General features: G+C 36.7%; 1 protein-coding gene across 5 annotated transcripts in view; it reads left to right on the top strand.

Annotated features, from left to right (window-relative positions):
* The window catches only part of KIAA0319L (KIAA0319 like), a 94,903-nt gene that overhangs the window by 37,266 nt on the left and 39,132 nt on the right, over nucleotides 1-18,505 (top strand). The gene's annotated exons all lie outside the window — the stretch shown is intronic.

The raw sequence follows: 18,505 nt of genomic DNA, 5'->3' as shown, positions 1-18,505 counted from the left end.
AGAGAGAGAGAGAAAGAGACCGAGCGTGAGCAGGGGGAGGGGCAGAGAGAGAGAGAGGGAACACAGATCTGAAACAGGCTCCAGGTTCTGAGCTGTCAGCACAGAGCCCAATGTGGGGCTTGAGCTCACTATCTGTGAAATTGTGACCTGAGCCAAAGTCAGACATTTAACCGACTGAGCCAACAAAATGCCCCAACTTAGTTAACGATTTTTAAAAAATCTTTCCTGGGGTGCCTGGGTGGCTCAGTGGGTTGGGTGGCCAACTTCGGCTCAGGTCATGATCTCACAGTCTGTGAGTCCGTGAGTTCGAGCCCCGCATCAGGCTCTGTGCTGACAGCTCAGAGCCTGGAGCCTGCTTCGAGTTCTGTATCTCCCTCTCTGCACCTCCCCACTCGCACTCTGTCTCTCTCTCTCTCTCTCTCTCAAAAATAAACAAACATTAAAAAAATAAAAACTAAAAAATCTTCCCTATAATTCTTTAGGGTTGTGAAATTTTTGCCAAGGGTTCATTTATTCTTCTGGCTATAATTTCCTGACATATTTGGAATTCCTAAGGGCCAGGCCTAGTTTCCCTCAGATTCTCATTCTCTGTTATCTGGGCAGCGGACAGGCCAATAACTTTTACCAAAAATTGTTTAGCCTCAGGCCCCCTTCCAGCCCCCTGTCCTGGATAAGTTGTATGACTTTGCTACCCCTCAGTGACCAAGGCCCTTCTAGTACTGTCTGGGTGCACACATATGCACTAAATGCCCCCTCCCCCACCACCATTCTAACCTTACATTACTGGCTTATTGCATTGAGAGAAAAACTGGGTAGCCTGTGCCCTTGTTGTGTGTGGGTGTGCAGAAATCCCTGCAACTGTACTGTTCTTTTCTCAAAAGTATTAGTGCCTGAACTAGAATACCCTTTCCTTTTTCCTCCCCTCCCCCCTTAACTGCTCACTTTCTCCTCTCATCTCCTAAATTTTCTGGTTCTTTCATCAGCTTATCTTTTTTTTTTTTTTTTTTTTTTTTATCTATTTCACTATATGATGTGAATTTAAAAATGTGTTTGTTGGCTACTTTAAGATTTTTTTATTTTTAAGTAATCTCTATACCCAACATGAGGCTTGAACCTACAACCCTGAGATCAAGAGTCACACGCTCCACTGACTGATCCAGCCAGGTACCCCTGTTGGCTACTTTGCTAAGTTAACTTAGGATGCAGGCAGTGGTGAAGGTTTTGGTGTGGACGGGTTAATAGAGCGTTGCTAATTGGCACACCTTGAGCCTTGGGAAGAAAGTCTCAAAACCAGCCATCTCTTAGCCAACACCCTTGTCATCCCTCTCCCTTTCTCTCTTCATGGTGGTCTTAGTTTCTCCAAGGAGACTATGAGAAGACATAACTTTGTAACTAACTGCTGCAAAAATAAACCCTGCCCTGTTCTCCAGCCTCAGCTTTAGTTGCTGAGAACTGGGTTGATAGGTCTTTAAACCCCACTGGCTTTGCTATTGTAGGAAGACTGTCTTCTAGTAGGATTTTTTGTTAATGACAATGATAGTTTTTGTTTTATTTTAATACAGTTGTGTCTCAAATCAAAATGTGTTGAAAGTTCAATTTCTATGAACCACTCGTTCTTTTTTGTTAAGTAGTCACCAGGGTGGCATGCGTATTACCAAGGAGGGCCCCCTACTTGGACTGTGATCATATGACCTGGATAAGTGTGAACATCCTGTGTGGGTCCTGCAGGCTCCTGATACTCAAAACCGAACAGCTCATGGTGGTTTTTCGGATCATCTGGAATTATGATATTAATCACTGGGCTGGCTTGTTTGATGAGGGGAAGGCAGTCCCAACTAGGCCTGGGGAGAAAGCAGAAGGAAGAAGTGGGAGAAGGAGTGAGAGAGAAATGGCGAAAGAGAATGTGAATAGAAGCCTCTCATCATTCTGAATAAAGCTTCTTTGAAGATGAAATAGGTGTATGCACCTGGGGCATGATTATATGACTTACGGTTAGTTCAGAATTAGGTTGGTTTTTATGATTTCTGTCAAGTGCCAGAAAAAAATTGCCTAAGGAAATTTCACCCAAATCTCAACCCTATATCATCCTCTACAAATTTTTAGTATTACTTCATAGTTTCTGAAGTAAAATGATTTGCTTCATATCTCCTCTTCCTGCTTTTTAAAAATATAATAATAATAAATAATAAACAAATTCTTTAAAAATAAAAATCTGCCTGCCTTGTTTAAAAGGATGTACACTCTTCTATTTCTGGGAATCTGTTCTAAAGCAGCAATTCCTAAATAAAGAAAGAGCTTCACACACAATGATAAGATGCTATTTATTTAATTAAAAAATGGAAGCAGTCTGTCTAATAAGGGGAAAGTTGAAGTTGTGCAGCCATTAAAAATATATTTTTGATTAGGGGTGCCTGGGTGGCTCAGTTGGTTAAGTGTCCGACTTCGACTCAGGTCATGATCTCAGTTTGTGAGTTCGAGCCCCGTGTCGGGCTCTGTGCTGACAGCTCAGAGCCTGGAGCCTGCCTCAGATTCTGTGTCTCCCTCTCTCTCTGCCCCTCCCCTGCTCATGCTCTGTCTCTCTCTGTCTCAAAAATAAATAAAAACATTAAAAAAATTAAAATATATATATATATATTTTTTGGTTATATGAATGGCTCTTCTGAACTTCCTCTGCTTTCCACTTCAGCCACACAGAATGCTTGCTCTTCTGTGGATACCATACTTTTTTTTTTTTTTTTATAGTTTAAGGAATTTTTATTTATTTTAACTTTTTATTTTTTTATATATTTTTTTAATTTTATTTTTTTAATTTACATCCAAATTAGCATATTGTGCAACAGTGATTTCAGGAGTAGATTCCTTACTGCCCCTTACCCATTTAGCCCATCCCCATCCCACAATCCCTCCAGTAACCCTCTGTTTGTTCTCCATATTTAAAAATCTCTTATGTTTTGTCCCCCCCCCCGGTTTTATATTATTTTTGCTTCCCTTCCCTTATATTCATCTGTTCTGTGTCTTAAAGTCCTCATATGAGTGAAGTCATGATATTTGTCTTTCTCTGATTAATTTCACTTAGCCTAATACCCTCTAGTTCCATCCATGTAGTTGCAAATGGCAAGATTTCACTGTTTTTGATTGCTGAGTAATACTCCATTGTATATATATACCACATTTTCCTTATCCATTCATCCATCGATGGACATTTGGGCTCTTTTCATACTTTGGCTATTATCTATAGTGCTGCTATAAACATTGGGGTGCATGTGCCCCTTCGAAACAGCACTCCTGTGTCCTTAGGATAAATACCTAGTAGTGCAATTGCTGTGTCATAGGATAGTTCTATTTTTAATTTTTTGAGGAACCTCCATACTGTTTTCCAGAGTGGCTGCACCAGTTTGCATTCCCACCAGAAGTGCAAAAGAGTTCCCCTTTCTCCACATCCTCACCAACATCTGTCGTTGCCTGAGTTGTTAATGTTAGCCTTTCTGACAGGTGTGAGGTGGTATCTCATTGTGGTTTTGATTTGTATTTCCCTGATGATGAGTGATGTTGAGCATTTTTTCATGTGTCGGTTGGCCATCTGGATGTCTTCTTTGGAGAAGTGTCTATTCATGTCTTTGCCCATTTCTTCACTGGATTATTTGTTTTTTGGGTATTGAGCTTGATAAGTTCTTTATAGATTTTGGATACTAACCCTTTATCTGATATGTCGTTTGCAAATATCTTCTCCCATTCTGTTGGTTGCCTTTTAGCTTTGCTGATTGTTTCCTTTGCTGTGCAGAAGCTTTTTATTTTGATGAGGTAGGTCCCAATAGTTCATTTTTGCTTTTGTTTCCCTTGCCTCCGGAGACATGTTGAGTAAGAAGTTGCTGCGGCCAAGGGCAAAGAGGTTTTTGCCTGCTTTCTCCTCGAGGATTTTGATGGCTTCCTGTCTTACATTTAGGTCTTTCATCCATTTTGAGTTTATTTTTGTGTATGGTGTAAGAAAGTGGTCCAGGTTCATTTTTCTGCATGCCGCTGTCCAGTTTTCCCAGCCCCGCTTGCTGAAGAGACTGTCTTTATTCCATTGGCTCTTCTTTCCTGCTTTGTCAAAGATTAGTTGCCCATACATTTGTGAGTCCATTTCTGTTATGTTCCATTGATCTGAGTGTCTGTTTTTGTTCCATGTGAATACCATACTTTTAAAAAACAGCCTCCTTGAAGTGTAATTGACATAAACTGTATGTACATGTTTAAAGTGTATAATTTGTTTTAACAAAAATATACCTATAAAACCATCCCCACAAAAAAGGTAATGAACATATCCATTACGCCCCAAAGTTTCCTCCTGTCCCTTTATAATCTGTCCTTCCTTCTCCCTCCCTTACCCCAGGGCAACCACTGATCTGCTTTAGGTTATTATAGATTTTCCAGAATTTTTATATAAATGGAATCATACATTATGTACGCTTTTTAACGACTTTATTGAGGATGCCATAAAACTCACTCCTTGTAAGCATACAGTTTTGTGATTTTATTAAGCATAGACTTGTGCATTATCACCACCATCCAGTTTAACATTTCTGTCACCCCAAAAACTTCCCTTGTGCCATCCCCACTCCCACTCTCAGCCCCAGGCATCCACTAATCACTATAAATTTGCCTTGTCTGGACTTTTCATATAAATGAGCCATGCAATATGTAGTCTTTTGAGTCTGGCTTCTTTCACTTAGCATCATGTTTTGATGTTCATCCTTGTTGTAGTATGTGTCACATCCTACATAGTGTGTAGTTGGTTCCCTTTAATTGCTAAATAGTGTTCCACTGTATGGATACATCATTTGTTTATCTGTTCACCTGTTGATGGACATTTGAATTGTTTCTAGATTTTTGGGTGCAGATAAGGCTGTTAGGAAATTTGTGTAAAAGTCTTTGTATGGGGATATACTTTAATTTCTCTTGGATAAATACCTGGGAGTGGAATAGCTGCATCATATCGTAGGTATATATTTAATATTATAAGAAACCGCCAAACTTTTTCCAAGCAGTTGTACCATTTTACATTCCCATTTGTAATGTATGAAAGTTCTAGGTGTTCCACCTTCTCACTAAACTTTGTATGGTTTTAGACATTGTAATAGGTGTGTTAATAGTATCTCATTGTGGTTTTTCTTTGCATTTTCTTCATGACTGATGATGTTGAACATCTTTTCGTGTACTTATTTGCCATTTATATATTTTTTGGTAAAGTGTTTATAGTTTTCCCCATTTTAAAAATTGGGTTGTCCTCTTACATACATATTCTGCATACATGTCGTTTATTAGAAATTTGATTTGTAAATATTCTCTCAATCTGTGGCTTGTATTTTCATTCTCTTAGCAGTGTTTTTTGAAGAGCAGATATTAATTTTGATGATGTCTAGTTTATCAGTTTTTTAAATTTATGGATCATGTTTTGGGTATTGTGTTTTAGAAAGATTTTCTCCTAACTTCAGAAAGTTTTATAGTTTTAAGTTTTTAAGTTCAGGTCTAGAATGTTTTTGTGCATGGTAGGAGCTGTGGATGGAAGGGTTTTGTTCTGTTTTGTTTTTTGGCATATGAATATCCAGTTGTGGTAGCACCATATTTTTTGCATCCTTTCTCCATTGAATTGCTTTTCACTTTATTGAAAATTAGTTAACTATATACTTATGAATCTATTTCTGGACTCTTTTTGGTTCCATCATTTTATTTGTTTATATTGGTACATTGTCTATATCAACACCACCCTGTCTTTTTTTTAAGTAAGTTCTTTGCCCAATGTGGGGCTTGAATTCATGACCCTGAGATCAAGAGTCGCCTGCTCTACCGACTGAACCAGCCAGGCACTTCAACACCACACTGTCTTGATAATGATAGCTTTGTAGTAAGTCTTTTATTCAGATTATGTAAATCTTACAGCTCTGTTCTTTGTTATCAGAAATTTTTTGGCTAGGGGAAGCCTGGGTGGCTCGGTTGAGCGTCGGACTTTGGCTCAGGTCATGATTTCAGGGTTCATGGGTTTGAGCCCCACGTTGGGCTAAGCTGATGGCATGGAGCCTGCTTTGGATTTTCTGTCTCCCTCTCTCTGCTCCTCCCCCACTCACATGCTCTCTTTCTCTCTCTCTCCCTCAAAAATAAATAAACATATAAAAAATTTAGGAAAGAAATTTTTGGCTATTCTAGGTCCATTATGTTTCCATATAAATTTTAGAATCATTTTGTCAAAAAAATCATCTTGTCAATTTATTTTTAAAAAGCCTTCTGGTATTTTTATTGGGACTATGTTAGGGCTATAGATCAATTTGGAGAGAATTGATAGCCTAATAATAATAGTGATCTAGTGATCCATGAACACAGTGTATCTTTCTTTTTATTTACATCATCGTTAATTTCTCTCAGCAATGTGTTGTTTTCAGGGTACAGATCTTGCACATATTTTGTCACTTATTTCTAAGTATTTTATACTTTTGGTGCTATTATAATTGGCATTTAAAAAAATTCAGTTTCTAAAATGCTCCCTGAAAGAAACTATAAAAAAAATTCAGTTTCTGTTTGTTGCTAGTGTGTAGAAATATAATTACTTTTTGTAGATTGATCTTGTATCCTGAAACCTTGCTAAGCTCACTTAATCATACCAGTAACTTTTTTGTAGATTCCATTGGATTTTCTCTATTTATAATCATGTTGTCTGTGAATAAAGACCATTTTACTTCTTTTCTGATGTGTATGCCTGTTACTTCTTTTTCTTGCCTTATTGCACTGCCTAGAACTTTTACTACAATGTTGAATAAAAGTGGTGAAAGTGTTGATGTGAATTTGTATCAGGAATAAATGCTGGGTTTTGTCAAATGCTTTTTTTTTTACATGTATTGATATGATCATATGGGTTTTTGTTTTCAGTGTGTTAACATGGTGAATACCTTGATTGATTTTGAGTATTAAATTACCCTGTGTTGCTGAGATAAAACCTACTTAGTCATAATATATTATCCTTTCTGTATATTGTTATATTTGATTTACTAAAATTTCGTTATGAATTTTGAATTTGTATTCACGGGGGATATTAGCCTGTGATTTTTAACATCAAAGAAATACTGGCCTTATAAAATGAGCTGAAAGTTTTAACTCTTTTCGTTTCTTGGAAAAGTTTGTGTAGAATCGGTACTATTTATTCCTTAAATGTTCAGTATAATTCCCCAGTGAAGCTATCTTGACCTGGAGTTCTTTGCAGGAAAATCTTAAACTATAAATTCATCTATATAATAGATACATAGCAATTTAGGTTATCTATAATAGTTCTTCATGAGTGAACTTGGGCAGATTGTGTCTTTCAGTTAATTTGTGCATTTTGTCCCAATAGTCAAACTTATTGGCATAAAGTTGCTCATAATATTCCCTTATTGCCCTTCTAATACCTGTAGAACCTGTAGTGAATATATTGGTAATTTTGTGTTCCCTTCCCCTTTCTCCCCCCCTCTCCCCACATCAGACTGACTAGATTTTCTTAATGAATCTTTGGTTTTATTCATTTTTCTCTATTGCTTTCTATTTTATTGATTTCTGCTCTAATCTATTATTTCATTTTTTCTTCATAATTTGGATTTCATTTGCTCTTTTTCTTTTTTTTTTTTTTAATTTTTTTTTTTTAACGTTTAATTTTTGAGACAGAGAGAGAGTGAGCATGAACGGGGGAGGGTCAGAGAGAGAGGGAGACACAGAATCTGAAACAGGCTCCAGGCTCTGAGCTGTCAGCACAGAGCCCGACGCGGGGCTCGAATTCATGGACTGCGAGATCATTACCTGAGCCGAAGTCAGCCGCTTAACCGACTGAGCCACCCAGGCGCCCCTCATTTGCTCTTTTTCTAGTTTCTTAAGATATAATCTCAATCGTTAATTCAGATTTTTTTCTAACATAGGCATTTTTAGTGCTATAAATTTCCCTCTAAGTACTGCTTTAGCTGAATCCTACAAATTTTGATATTTTGTTTTTACAGTTTCATTCAGTTCAGAATACTTTTAAATTTCCTTTTTGACTATTTCTTTGACCCTTGGGTTATTTAGAAGTATGTAATGTGGTATCCAAATATTGGGGGGGAGGGTCTTCCAGATATTGTTGTCTTATTGATTGGTAATTTAATGTAATTTTAATGCATTGCTGTCTGTGAATGTTGTATGACTTAAATCCTTTTAAATGCATTGAGACCTGTTTTATGGTTCAGAAAATGGTCTGTCTTGGTAAATGTTCATTGTGCATTTGAAAAGAATATGTATCCTACTATTATTGTTGGGTGAGTGTTCTATAAATGTCAAATAGGTCAAATTGGTTACTGTTGTTCCGATCTTCTATATCCTTACTTATTTTCTGTTAGTTTCTATCAGTTATTTAGAAAGGTGATGAAATATCACACTATATTTGTGGATATATCTGTTTCTCCTCACTGTTAGATTAGCTTTTGCTTCATGTACTTTGAAAATTTTATTAGCTGTGTAAATGTTTAGGATTGTTACATACTCTTGGTGAATTGGCCCTTTTATCATTATAGAATTATCTTCTTTATCTTTGATAATATTCTTTGCTCTGAAATCTGTTTTGTCTGATATTGATTTATCCAGTCAGGTTTTCTTTTGGTTAGTATTAGCATAATGTATCTTTTTCCATGTTTTTACCTTTAACTTACTTGTGTTTTTATATTTAAAATGTATTTTTTATAGGCTACATATAGCTGGATATTGCTTTTTTTCCAGTCTGAGAATCTCTGGTGATTAACTGAGATATGTAGACTATTTAATGTGACTACTGATGTGATTGGAGTCAAATCTACCACCTAGTATTTATTTAGTGTTTGTCCCACGTGTTTTTTGTTCATTTTATCCCTATTTTTATGCTCTCCCTTGAATTAACTATTTTTTATTCCATTTTACCTACTTTTCTTGATTTATTAGTGGTGATAGGCAGAACAGGAGGCCAATGTCCAACTCTCAGGAACCTGTGACTATGTTATGTTACATAGCAAAGAGGAAGTAGGGTTGCAGATGGAATTAATGTTATTAAACAGCTGACCTTAAAATAGGGAGATTATCTTGCATTTTTTGGTAGGCCCAATTTATACACAAGAGTCCTTAAAAGTGGAAGAAGATAATATAACTATAGAAGAAAGACATAGAGAGATGTAACATTGCTTGCTTTGAAAATGGAGAGAGGGGACCATGAGCTAAAGAAAGTAGATGGCTTCTAGAAAATGGGAAAAGCAAGGAAACAGATTCTCTCCTAAAGCCTCCAAAAAGGAATAAAGCCCTGTGAACACCTTAATCTTACCCCACTGAGATCTGTGCTGGATTATTATCCTGCAGAACTGTAAGATAATAAATTTTTATGGTTTAGGCTGCTAATATAATTTTTTACAGCAGCAATAAAAAGATTAATAGTTATAATAGTTATGTAGTTTTACTGGTTGCTATAGAGTTTATAGTTCACATCATTAGCTTATCAAGAACTACATTCAAATGATACTTTACTAGTTCATATATAGTGTAAGGGCCTTACGACACTTCTATTTTGTGTTTCCATCCTTTGCTCTATTGTTGTCATACATTTTACTTCCACATGTTATAAACCATAACATCTATTACTACTATTTTTGTTTTAAACAGCCAGTTACCTTTTAAAGAGATTTGAATAACAAGAAGAAATATATAACCAATTAGTTACTATTTTCAGTGCTCTTCATTATTTTACGTAGATCTAGGTTTCCATTTGGTATCATCTTTCTTTGTCTTGAAGGATTTTCTTTATCATCTCTTGTGGTGTAGGTTTGTAGTGATGAATTCTTTCAGCTTTTGTATATCTGAAAAGTCTTTATTTCACCTTCATCTTTGAAAAATACCTTTGCTGTTTAAGTAAATCTAAGTTGGCAGGGATGTTTTGTTTTTGTTTTTTTGCTTATAGTACCTTTTTTATTAAAAAAAAATTTTTTTAATGTTTATTTTTATTTTTGAGAGAGACAGAGACAGAGTGTCAGCAGGGGTGGGACAGAGAGAGAGGGAGACACAGAATCTGAAGCAGGCTCTGGCACGGCTGGAGCTGTCAGCACAGAGCCTGATGCGGGGCTTGAACTCACGAACCATGAGATCATGACCTGAGGCAAAATTGGATGCTTAACTGACTAAGCCACCCAGGTACCCTATAATACCTTTTTTTAAAAAAAAATGTTTATTTATTTTGAGAGAGAAAGAGCAGGGCAGGGCCAGACAGAGAGAGAGAACCCTAAGCAGGCTCTGCCATGTCAGCGCAGAGCCCGACATGGAGCTTGATCCTGCGAACCATGAGATCATGACCTGAGACAAAATTGAGAGTTGAACACCTAACCGACCGAGCCACCCAGGTGCCCTGCTTACGGTACTTTAAAGATACTGTGGCAATATCTTCTAGCTTGTGTTATTTCATTGAAAAGTCAGCTATAATTTTTATGTATTTTTTTCCTTTATACATAACGTGTCTTTTCTCTGGCTGCTTTTAAGATTTTATCACTGTTTTAAGTAATTCCATTGTTATTCCTTGGTGTCGTTTTCTTTTTGTTTCTTATCCTTGGAGCATAAACTCAAATTTATATTCACATATGGGTTTATAGTTTTCATCAGATTTGGACATTATTGACTATTATTTTTTCAAATATTTTACTGTCCCCCCTTCCTTTGAGAACTCCAAAGTGTTTTTGGTCACTTGAATTTGTTTTACAAGTTGGCTGCTACTTGTTCATTTCTTTTCTTTTGTTCATTTCTTTTCAGTCTTTTCTCTGCATGTTTCATTTCAAATCATTTCTGTTAGTATGTCTTTAAGTTTACTTATCTTTTCTTCTGCATTGTCTACTGTGCCATTTAATCTTTGCAATGTATTTTATGTATGTGTCTGTACATAAGCCAGGATAACAATACCTTAATCACAGCAGTGGCTCACACAAACACAAAATTCTCCACAGTGTATTTTTCGTCTTACACATTATAATCTTCATCTCTGAGAGCTTGATTTGGATCTTTTAAAAAATATATCTTACTGGGGCTCCTGGGTGGCTTAGTTGGTTAAGCATCTGACTCTGGCTCAGGTCATGATCTCATAGTTTGTGAGTTTGAGCCCCACATCGGGCTCTCTGCTGACAGCACAGAGCCTGCTTTGAATCCTCTGTCCCCCTCTTCTTGTGCCTCTCCCCTACTCACTCTCTTTCTCTCTGTCTCTAAAATAAATAAACATTAAAAAAACTAAAAAAAAAAAATCTTCCATGTCGCTACTTAATATATGAAGTCATGCACTTTTTCCTATAACTTCTTGAATATATGGAATATAATAATTATTATTTTAATACCTTTGTCTACCAGTTCTGTTCTGTTATTTCTGGGTCAGTTTTAATTAATTGATATTTTTCCTCATTACAGGAGCATTGTTATTCCCAAGTATTCTATTTTTAAGCCTCGTTTCCTTTCCTTACTTGCTCTTCTTGGGCAAGCTTATGTATTCCCATGGCTTCAGTTGCTATCTTTGGGATCTTGATTCCAACTCTGGGTCGCTTTGAATTTCCCAGCTGTACCTCAGGTTTAGTATGTCTAAAACATAACTTGCCTGTTATTTTCTTAAAGTTGCTCCTTTGTAGTCTATCTTAGTTTTTGATACCACTATAGTTAGTCCCTCCACTCAAGCTAGAAACATGGGATTCATCTTAGATTCTTTCCCCCAAGCCCCTGATGCATTTCAACTTCACAAGTATTAGATTCTTAATATTTTAAAATTCATCCCACAGGAGGAATTTCCAGTAATGGTGGCAGTGTAAAGTGGTCTCCTGAATCCTCCCACAGATAATAATTATAAAATACATAAAAAAAAATGTATTTAAGGAAATTGGAAAGGATCCCAAAGCAGACAGAAGCTAAAGGAGAGCTTATTCTTGAAAAAACAGCAACTGGAAGTGATAAGAATTGTGAGTTTGCAGCTTTTTAAAATTTTTGCCTGAAGGCATTAGCTAACCCCCACAGCAGAGGAGAGTGGCAGTGGAAAACTTTAGTTTTATTTCCTTATGGTGGCAAAGAACAGATTTCAGGATAGAAAAATTCCCTGAAAATTTATGGGGAAAATAAGAAAAGCACAGAAGATGGTGAAATCCATAACCTGACAATAAACTCTACTAAAATCCCTGGCTGAACTTCTAAACTACACCTACATAGGAAGATTCCAGAGGGCATGGTAATAAAGCAGGCAGAGATCAGAGAGGCAGAGTTGTGTCTTTGAAAGACAGAATGTAATGCAAAGTGAGTTCTGTGAGTTTAACTGAGTGCATTCCTCAACGATATATAGCTCAGGTGGCAGAAATCTGAAATCTTACTGACTTAGGGAGTCCAAGTACGGAGTCTAAGGCTGAAAAAATTTACGGAATAATCTCATGAAGTTAAGAAAGCACAGAGTAGGCCCCAATTCTGGGTACAATCTATGGCAAAATTATTTTGTTTATCACCAGATTAAATGAGAACACCTGCAGGGGACCGGGCTGAAAAAGCAGCTGCGGGAATTACACAAAGATATCAGTTGCTGCATATTGCAGAGGAAGCAAAGTCTACAGTTCTAATTCCAGATAAGTTACTTGCCTACTAGAAAAAAAAATACTGTAAATAATCCCAATGAAAATACAGTAGAATCCAGAGTCACTGCATTTATTAGATGTCCAGTATTCAAACAGAAACTGTTAGACATGCAAAGACACAGGAGAAAGTGACCCACACTCAGGAGGTAGAAGCAGTCAATGGAAACAGACTCCAGTTTGATTCAGATATTGGAGTTAGTAGTCAAAGACTTCAAAGTATGTTCAGAAAACTAAAGGAAGTTGAAGGAAAATGGTTTTAGTGAGTGAACAGTTAAAGAATTTCAAAAGAAATGTAAATGATTTTAAAAATGGGAAAATAGAGATTAGAGAACTTCCACTTATGGCATCATGAGAGGGTCCCTAATTTTCTCATTGAAAAAATACGTATAAAACTGAACAGAATTGTCAAAAATATTTCAGGCTACTAAAAATATAATAGAGGCAGAAGCAAATTGAGAAGCATTTCAGCCGGTAATGCTTTGAGCAAGTACAGTGGGTGTCTGTAGTCTTCTTCCTGGGGCTTCCCCCATCAGTGTCTACCTCCATCACTCCAGCTCAGGTGACAAGAAATGTAGTTTTACGTGTGTGGTTGGACATGAAAACTAGCCACTTTTCTAGAGGTTCGACATGGCTTGGGGCAAAGGGTGAAAACTCAGCTTTGACAACTGAACGTGGCAAACTTAGCTGGGAATGAATGGAGAGAATCCACAGCTTTGCTAGCCTGAGATTGCAGTGCCTGCTGGGATGAGTGGTGGGCCTGCCAGAAACTTAATGGGAAGATCTTAAAAATAAGAGAGCCATAGAAGGGCTAAGATAAGCTCTCCACATATCCCTGGTCAACTGAGAAACCCAAAGACTTGAGAATTGGCTGCAACTTTCAGTGCATTCCCCAAGGAACACACAGATGGATTGGCAGAGGGTGAAGGTTTATGGGCTAAATGTGTTTGAGTAACCTCTGCCCAAATCATTGACTGACTGCTAAACTGTGCAGATACAGGAGCGACACCTAGGAAGCCAGGCTAAAATAAAAATAAGAACAAAAAGCAAAACAAAACTGAGCAAAGGTATCACTTGCAACATTCTGTGGAGGGAGTCTGATCCTTCAGTTTAAGCACACAGAAGTTACTAAAAATAATCAACAGCCCATCAGAAAAATAAAATAGAATCCCGAATTGCTGCAGTATATGATCTAAAATTTCCAGTTTCCAACCAGGTGTTATGAGACATGTAAAAAAAGAATCAGGAAAGTATGACCCACATTTAGGGAAAGAAAAGTAATCAGTAGAAGTGAATTGTGAGAGGACTCAGCTGTCAGATTTAGCAAGACTTCAGTGCTGTTAAAAACATGCTTAAAAAGTTAAAGGAACCCGTGTTCAAAGATACAAAGGAAAACAAGATGAACATTGCCCAGCAAATAGTGGCTCTAGCCACTTTTACTCAGCATTGTACTGGAGGTCCTAGCTAATGTAATAGTGCAAGAAAAAGAAATTAAAGGAATACAGATTGGAGATAAAGAAGGAAAACTGCCTTTATTCACAGACGATAGAATCATGTACCCCCCAAATTCCAAGGAATCTACACAAAAACTACTGGAACTATTTAAGGGAATTTAGAACGGCTTCAGGATATAAGACCAGTATACAAAAATCAATTGTGTTTATATATTAGTGATGAATACTTGGAAATTGAAGTTTTTAAAAATGTATAGCATCCAGGGTGCCTGGATGGCTTGGTTGGTTAAGCATCTGACTCTTGATTTCATCTCAGGCCATGATCTCACGGTTCGTGAGATAGAGCCTCGTGTTGGGCTCTGGGCTGCCAGTGTGGAGCCTGCTTGGGATTCTCTTCTTCTCTCTCTGCCCCTCTTCCACTTGCGTGCGTGCTCTGTCTCTCTCTAAATAAATAAACATTAAGAAAAATAAAAATAAAAAATGTATGGCATACAAAAACATAAAATACTTAAGGATGGATTTAACAAAATATGTGCAAGAGCTACATACCAAAAACTGTAAGACATCACTGAAAGTGAAGAACTAAATAAGTGGAGAAATAATACCGCATTGTAAGAGTGTTCCCTTCAAAATAATGTCCTCCTGGGACCTCAGTATTTGCCCTTATTTGGGAATAGGATATTTGTAGATGTAGTTAGTTAAGGATCTTAGGTTAAAATCATTCTTTATTTATTTAGGGTGGACTCTAAATCCAATGCCTGGTGTCTTTTCATGAGGAAGCAAAGGTAGATTTGGACCCAGAGAGACACAAGGAAGACAGTCATATGAAGATGAAGATAGCGATTGAAGTTATGTTGCCACAAGCCAAGAAATGCTAAGAGCCTCTGGGAGTTGGAAGAGGCAAAGAAGGTCTCCCCAAAGGCCTTCAGTAGGATTGTGGCCCTGCAAATGTCTTGATTTCAAACTTTTGGCTTCTAGAACTGTGAGAGAATAAGTTTCTGTTGTTTTAGGCCACTAAGTTTGTGGTAATTTGTTATGGCAGCCCTAGAAAACTGGTACAATCATGTTCATGGACTGGGACTTAGAATGTCAAAACGACCTTGAAAATAAACAACAGAGTTGGAAGATTTACTCTGTAGCTTTAAGACTTACTGTAAAGCTGCAGTCATCAAAGCAGTAGTATTAGTGTAAAGATAGACTAAATTAGTGAAACAGAATAACATCTAGAAATAGACCCACGCAAATATGGTTAGTTGATGTGCCAAGGCAAGTCCATGGGGAGAGGATAATCTTTTCAATAAATAGATGCTGGAACAATTGGATAGTGATATGAAAAAACATGAACATTGACCCTTACCTCCTACTGTACAGAAAAATTATCTCATATGGATCATAGACCTAAATGTAAGAGCTCAAATTATAAAACTTATAGAAGAAAACACAGGAGAACCCTTTTGTGATGTTGTCATTAAATAAATAAACTCATATCACTAAAAGCATGAACCATAAAAGAAAAAAAAATGATAAATTAGAATAAAAAATTATAGACTTTTGCTATTTAAAAGACACCAGTAACAAAAATGAAAAGGCAAGCTACAGACTGGGAAACCATATTTGCAAATTAAATACCCAACAAAGCTCTTATTCTAGAATACATAAAGAGCTGTTGAACTTAATCAGAAAACTAATAATAAAGCAAAGGATTTGAACAGATAGTCCATCAAAGAATTTATACAATCCAATACAGTGTTGGGACAAAAATGTCCAATAAGTGCATGAAAAGATACTTATTAATCATTAGGAAAATGCATATTAAAACAACAATAAGATGCCATTACACACCTCCATAATGTCTAAACTTAAAAAGACTTAAAAAGACAAAAAAAACAATTTCTGTCAAGGTTGTAGAACAACTGGAATTCTCATACCAGTGGTGGGACTATATAATGATACAACTTTGGAAAATAGTTTGGTAGTTTTTTTAAAGTTAAAGGCATATCTCCCTTATGACCAGGCATTCTACTTGCAGATATTTACACAAGAGAAATGAAAGAATATATGGTTCATACAAAGACTTATAGAGGAATATTTATAGCAAGTCAATTTGTAATAGGCAAAAACTGGAACCAGCTCATATGTCCATCTATTGGTGAATGAATAAACAAATTGTGGTATATTAATATATGTGTTGCTCAGCAATCATAAAGGAAAAGGTACTGATATAGACAGCAATGTGGACAGATAGCAAAATAATTTCGCTGGGTGAAAGAAGCTGACAAAAAGAGTACATAGAATGTGATTCTGTTTATATAAAATACTAGAAGATGCAAACTAATCTGTAGTGATAGAAGCAGAGCAGTGGTTGCTTGGGGCTGGGAGTTGGGACAAGGGATTGCAAAGGAGCATGAGGAATCTTTGGAAGTGATGGATATGCTCATTATCTTGATTGTGGTGATGGTTTCAAAGTATGCATATAGTAAAATTTGTCAAATTGTACACTTTAAATATGCTCAGTTTATTGTATGTCAGTTATGTCTTAATAAAGTAAAAAAAAAGTGGACAAAGATTTGAATTTCACTAAAGAAAACATATGACTGGCCAGTAAACACATAAAAAAATATTCAGCCTCATTAGTCATCAAAAAAATGCAAATTAAATCACAGTGAGATACTACTAGAATGATGAAAAATAAAAAGACCAAGAATACCAAGTGTGGTGAAGTTGTGGAGCACCTGGAACTCTCATACATTGCTGGTAGAAATGCAAAATGGTGTAGCCACTTTAGATAACAGTTCATAAACTTAAATATACACTTATATGTAACCCGCAATAAAGACTTCTGAGTATTTACCCCAAATTAACTAAAACACATGTTAACAGAAACTTTGGTATTCAAACATTTATAGCAGATTTATTTATAAGAGCTGAGAACTGAAAACCGCTTCAATCTCTATCAATAGATGAACAGAAACTTTGGTATTCAAACATTTATAGCAGATTTATTTATAAGAGCTGAGAATTGAAAACCGCTTCAATCTCTATCAATAGATGAATGGGTAAATGAATTTTGGTATATCTCTAGAATGGTGTATTACTCAGTAATAAAAAGGAAGGAATTACTGATATACACAATAACATGGATGAATCTTTAAAATATGTTGAGTGAGGGGCGCCTGGGTGGCTCAGTCAGTTGAGTGTCCGACTTCGGCTCAGGTCATGATCTCGCAGTTGGTGGGTTCGAGCTCCGCGTCGGGCTCTGTGCTGACAGCTTGGAGCCTGGAGCCTGCTTCGGGTTCTGTGTGTCCCTCTCTCTGCTCCTCCCCTGCTCATGCTCTGTCTCTCTCTCCTTCAAAAATAAATAAAAACATTAAAAAAAATTTTTTTAAATATGTTGAGTGAAAGAGGCCAGAAACAAAAATAGTACGTGACCAAAAATAGATTCATTTTATATGGAATATAAGAAAGCCCAAACTAACTAATGGAGACAGAAAACAAATCAGTGGTTGCGTAAGCCTGAGGGTGGAGGCAGGAATTTACTGCAAAGGGAATGAGCCAACTTCTGGGGCTGACAAAAATGGTTTCTCTCTTGATTGTGGTTACCTGGGTATATACCCTTGTCAAAACTCATAGTCCTATACACTTTAAAAGCATGCAGTTTACTTTCTGTAAAATACACTTCAATTCAGTTGATTAAAAAAAATCCATACCACCAGTTTTGTGTAGCCGCTCATCATTTCTCATTTGGATGAATGCAGTACCTTCCTAAGTGGTATTTCTGCTGTTGTCTTAGTTCTTCAAACCCTTACATGATGCAGCAACCTGAATGATCCATTTAAGACAAAAACCTGACCTTGTCACTTCCCTGTCTACAACACTGTAATTGCTCAACACTACCTGGCACCTTAAAATAGCATGTGTCTTCTTTGGTCTGGCTCTTGACAGTCTTTCCAGCTCATCCTCCATTACTTCCTGCCTCTCACTTTGCTTATGACTCTCAGCTCCCGACACAAGCCATGCTAATCTCATTTCCTGTACCTATATTCTCTTTCCCCTCAGCTTTTTTCTAGTAAAAAACTGTTTACCTTTTTAAACTCAGCTTAGGACTGTCCTCTAGAAAAAGCCTTTATTTATTTATTGAAACTGTCCTTCACATGCTCCCTCTTCAAGAGAGGAGATAAGTACTCTTCAGACCATGCTTTTTGGGCTCAGTGTAACCTTTATAGGTGTATTTATCATTTTGGCTTGTTAGGTTTTTTGTTCTCTCCCACTAGACCGTGCACTTGTTGAGCACAGCTATTCTGTCTTATTTATATTTTGGATCCACAGCCCCTGTTCCATAAGTGCTTAAGAAGTATTTGTAGAAAGATTTAATGTAAATGTTGAGAATAGAAGGTAAAAGAGTATGCATAGAATGGTTATGACTATTTTGTT

Source organism: Panthera leo, chromosome C1, assembly GCF_018350215.1.
Source record: "Panthera leo isolate Ple1 chromosome C1, P.leo_Ple1_pat1.1, whole genome shotgun sequence".
Taxonomy (NCBI): domain Eukaryota; kingdom Metazoa; phylum Chordata; class Mammalia; order Carnivora; family Felidae; genus Panthera; species Panthera leo.
The sequence above is the reverse complement of the archived record's forward strand: the minus strand, read 5'-3'. Positions and strand labels throughout refer to the sequence as shown.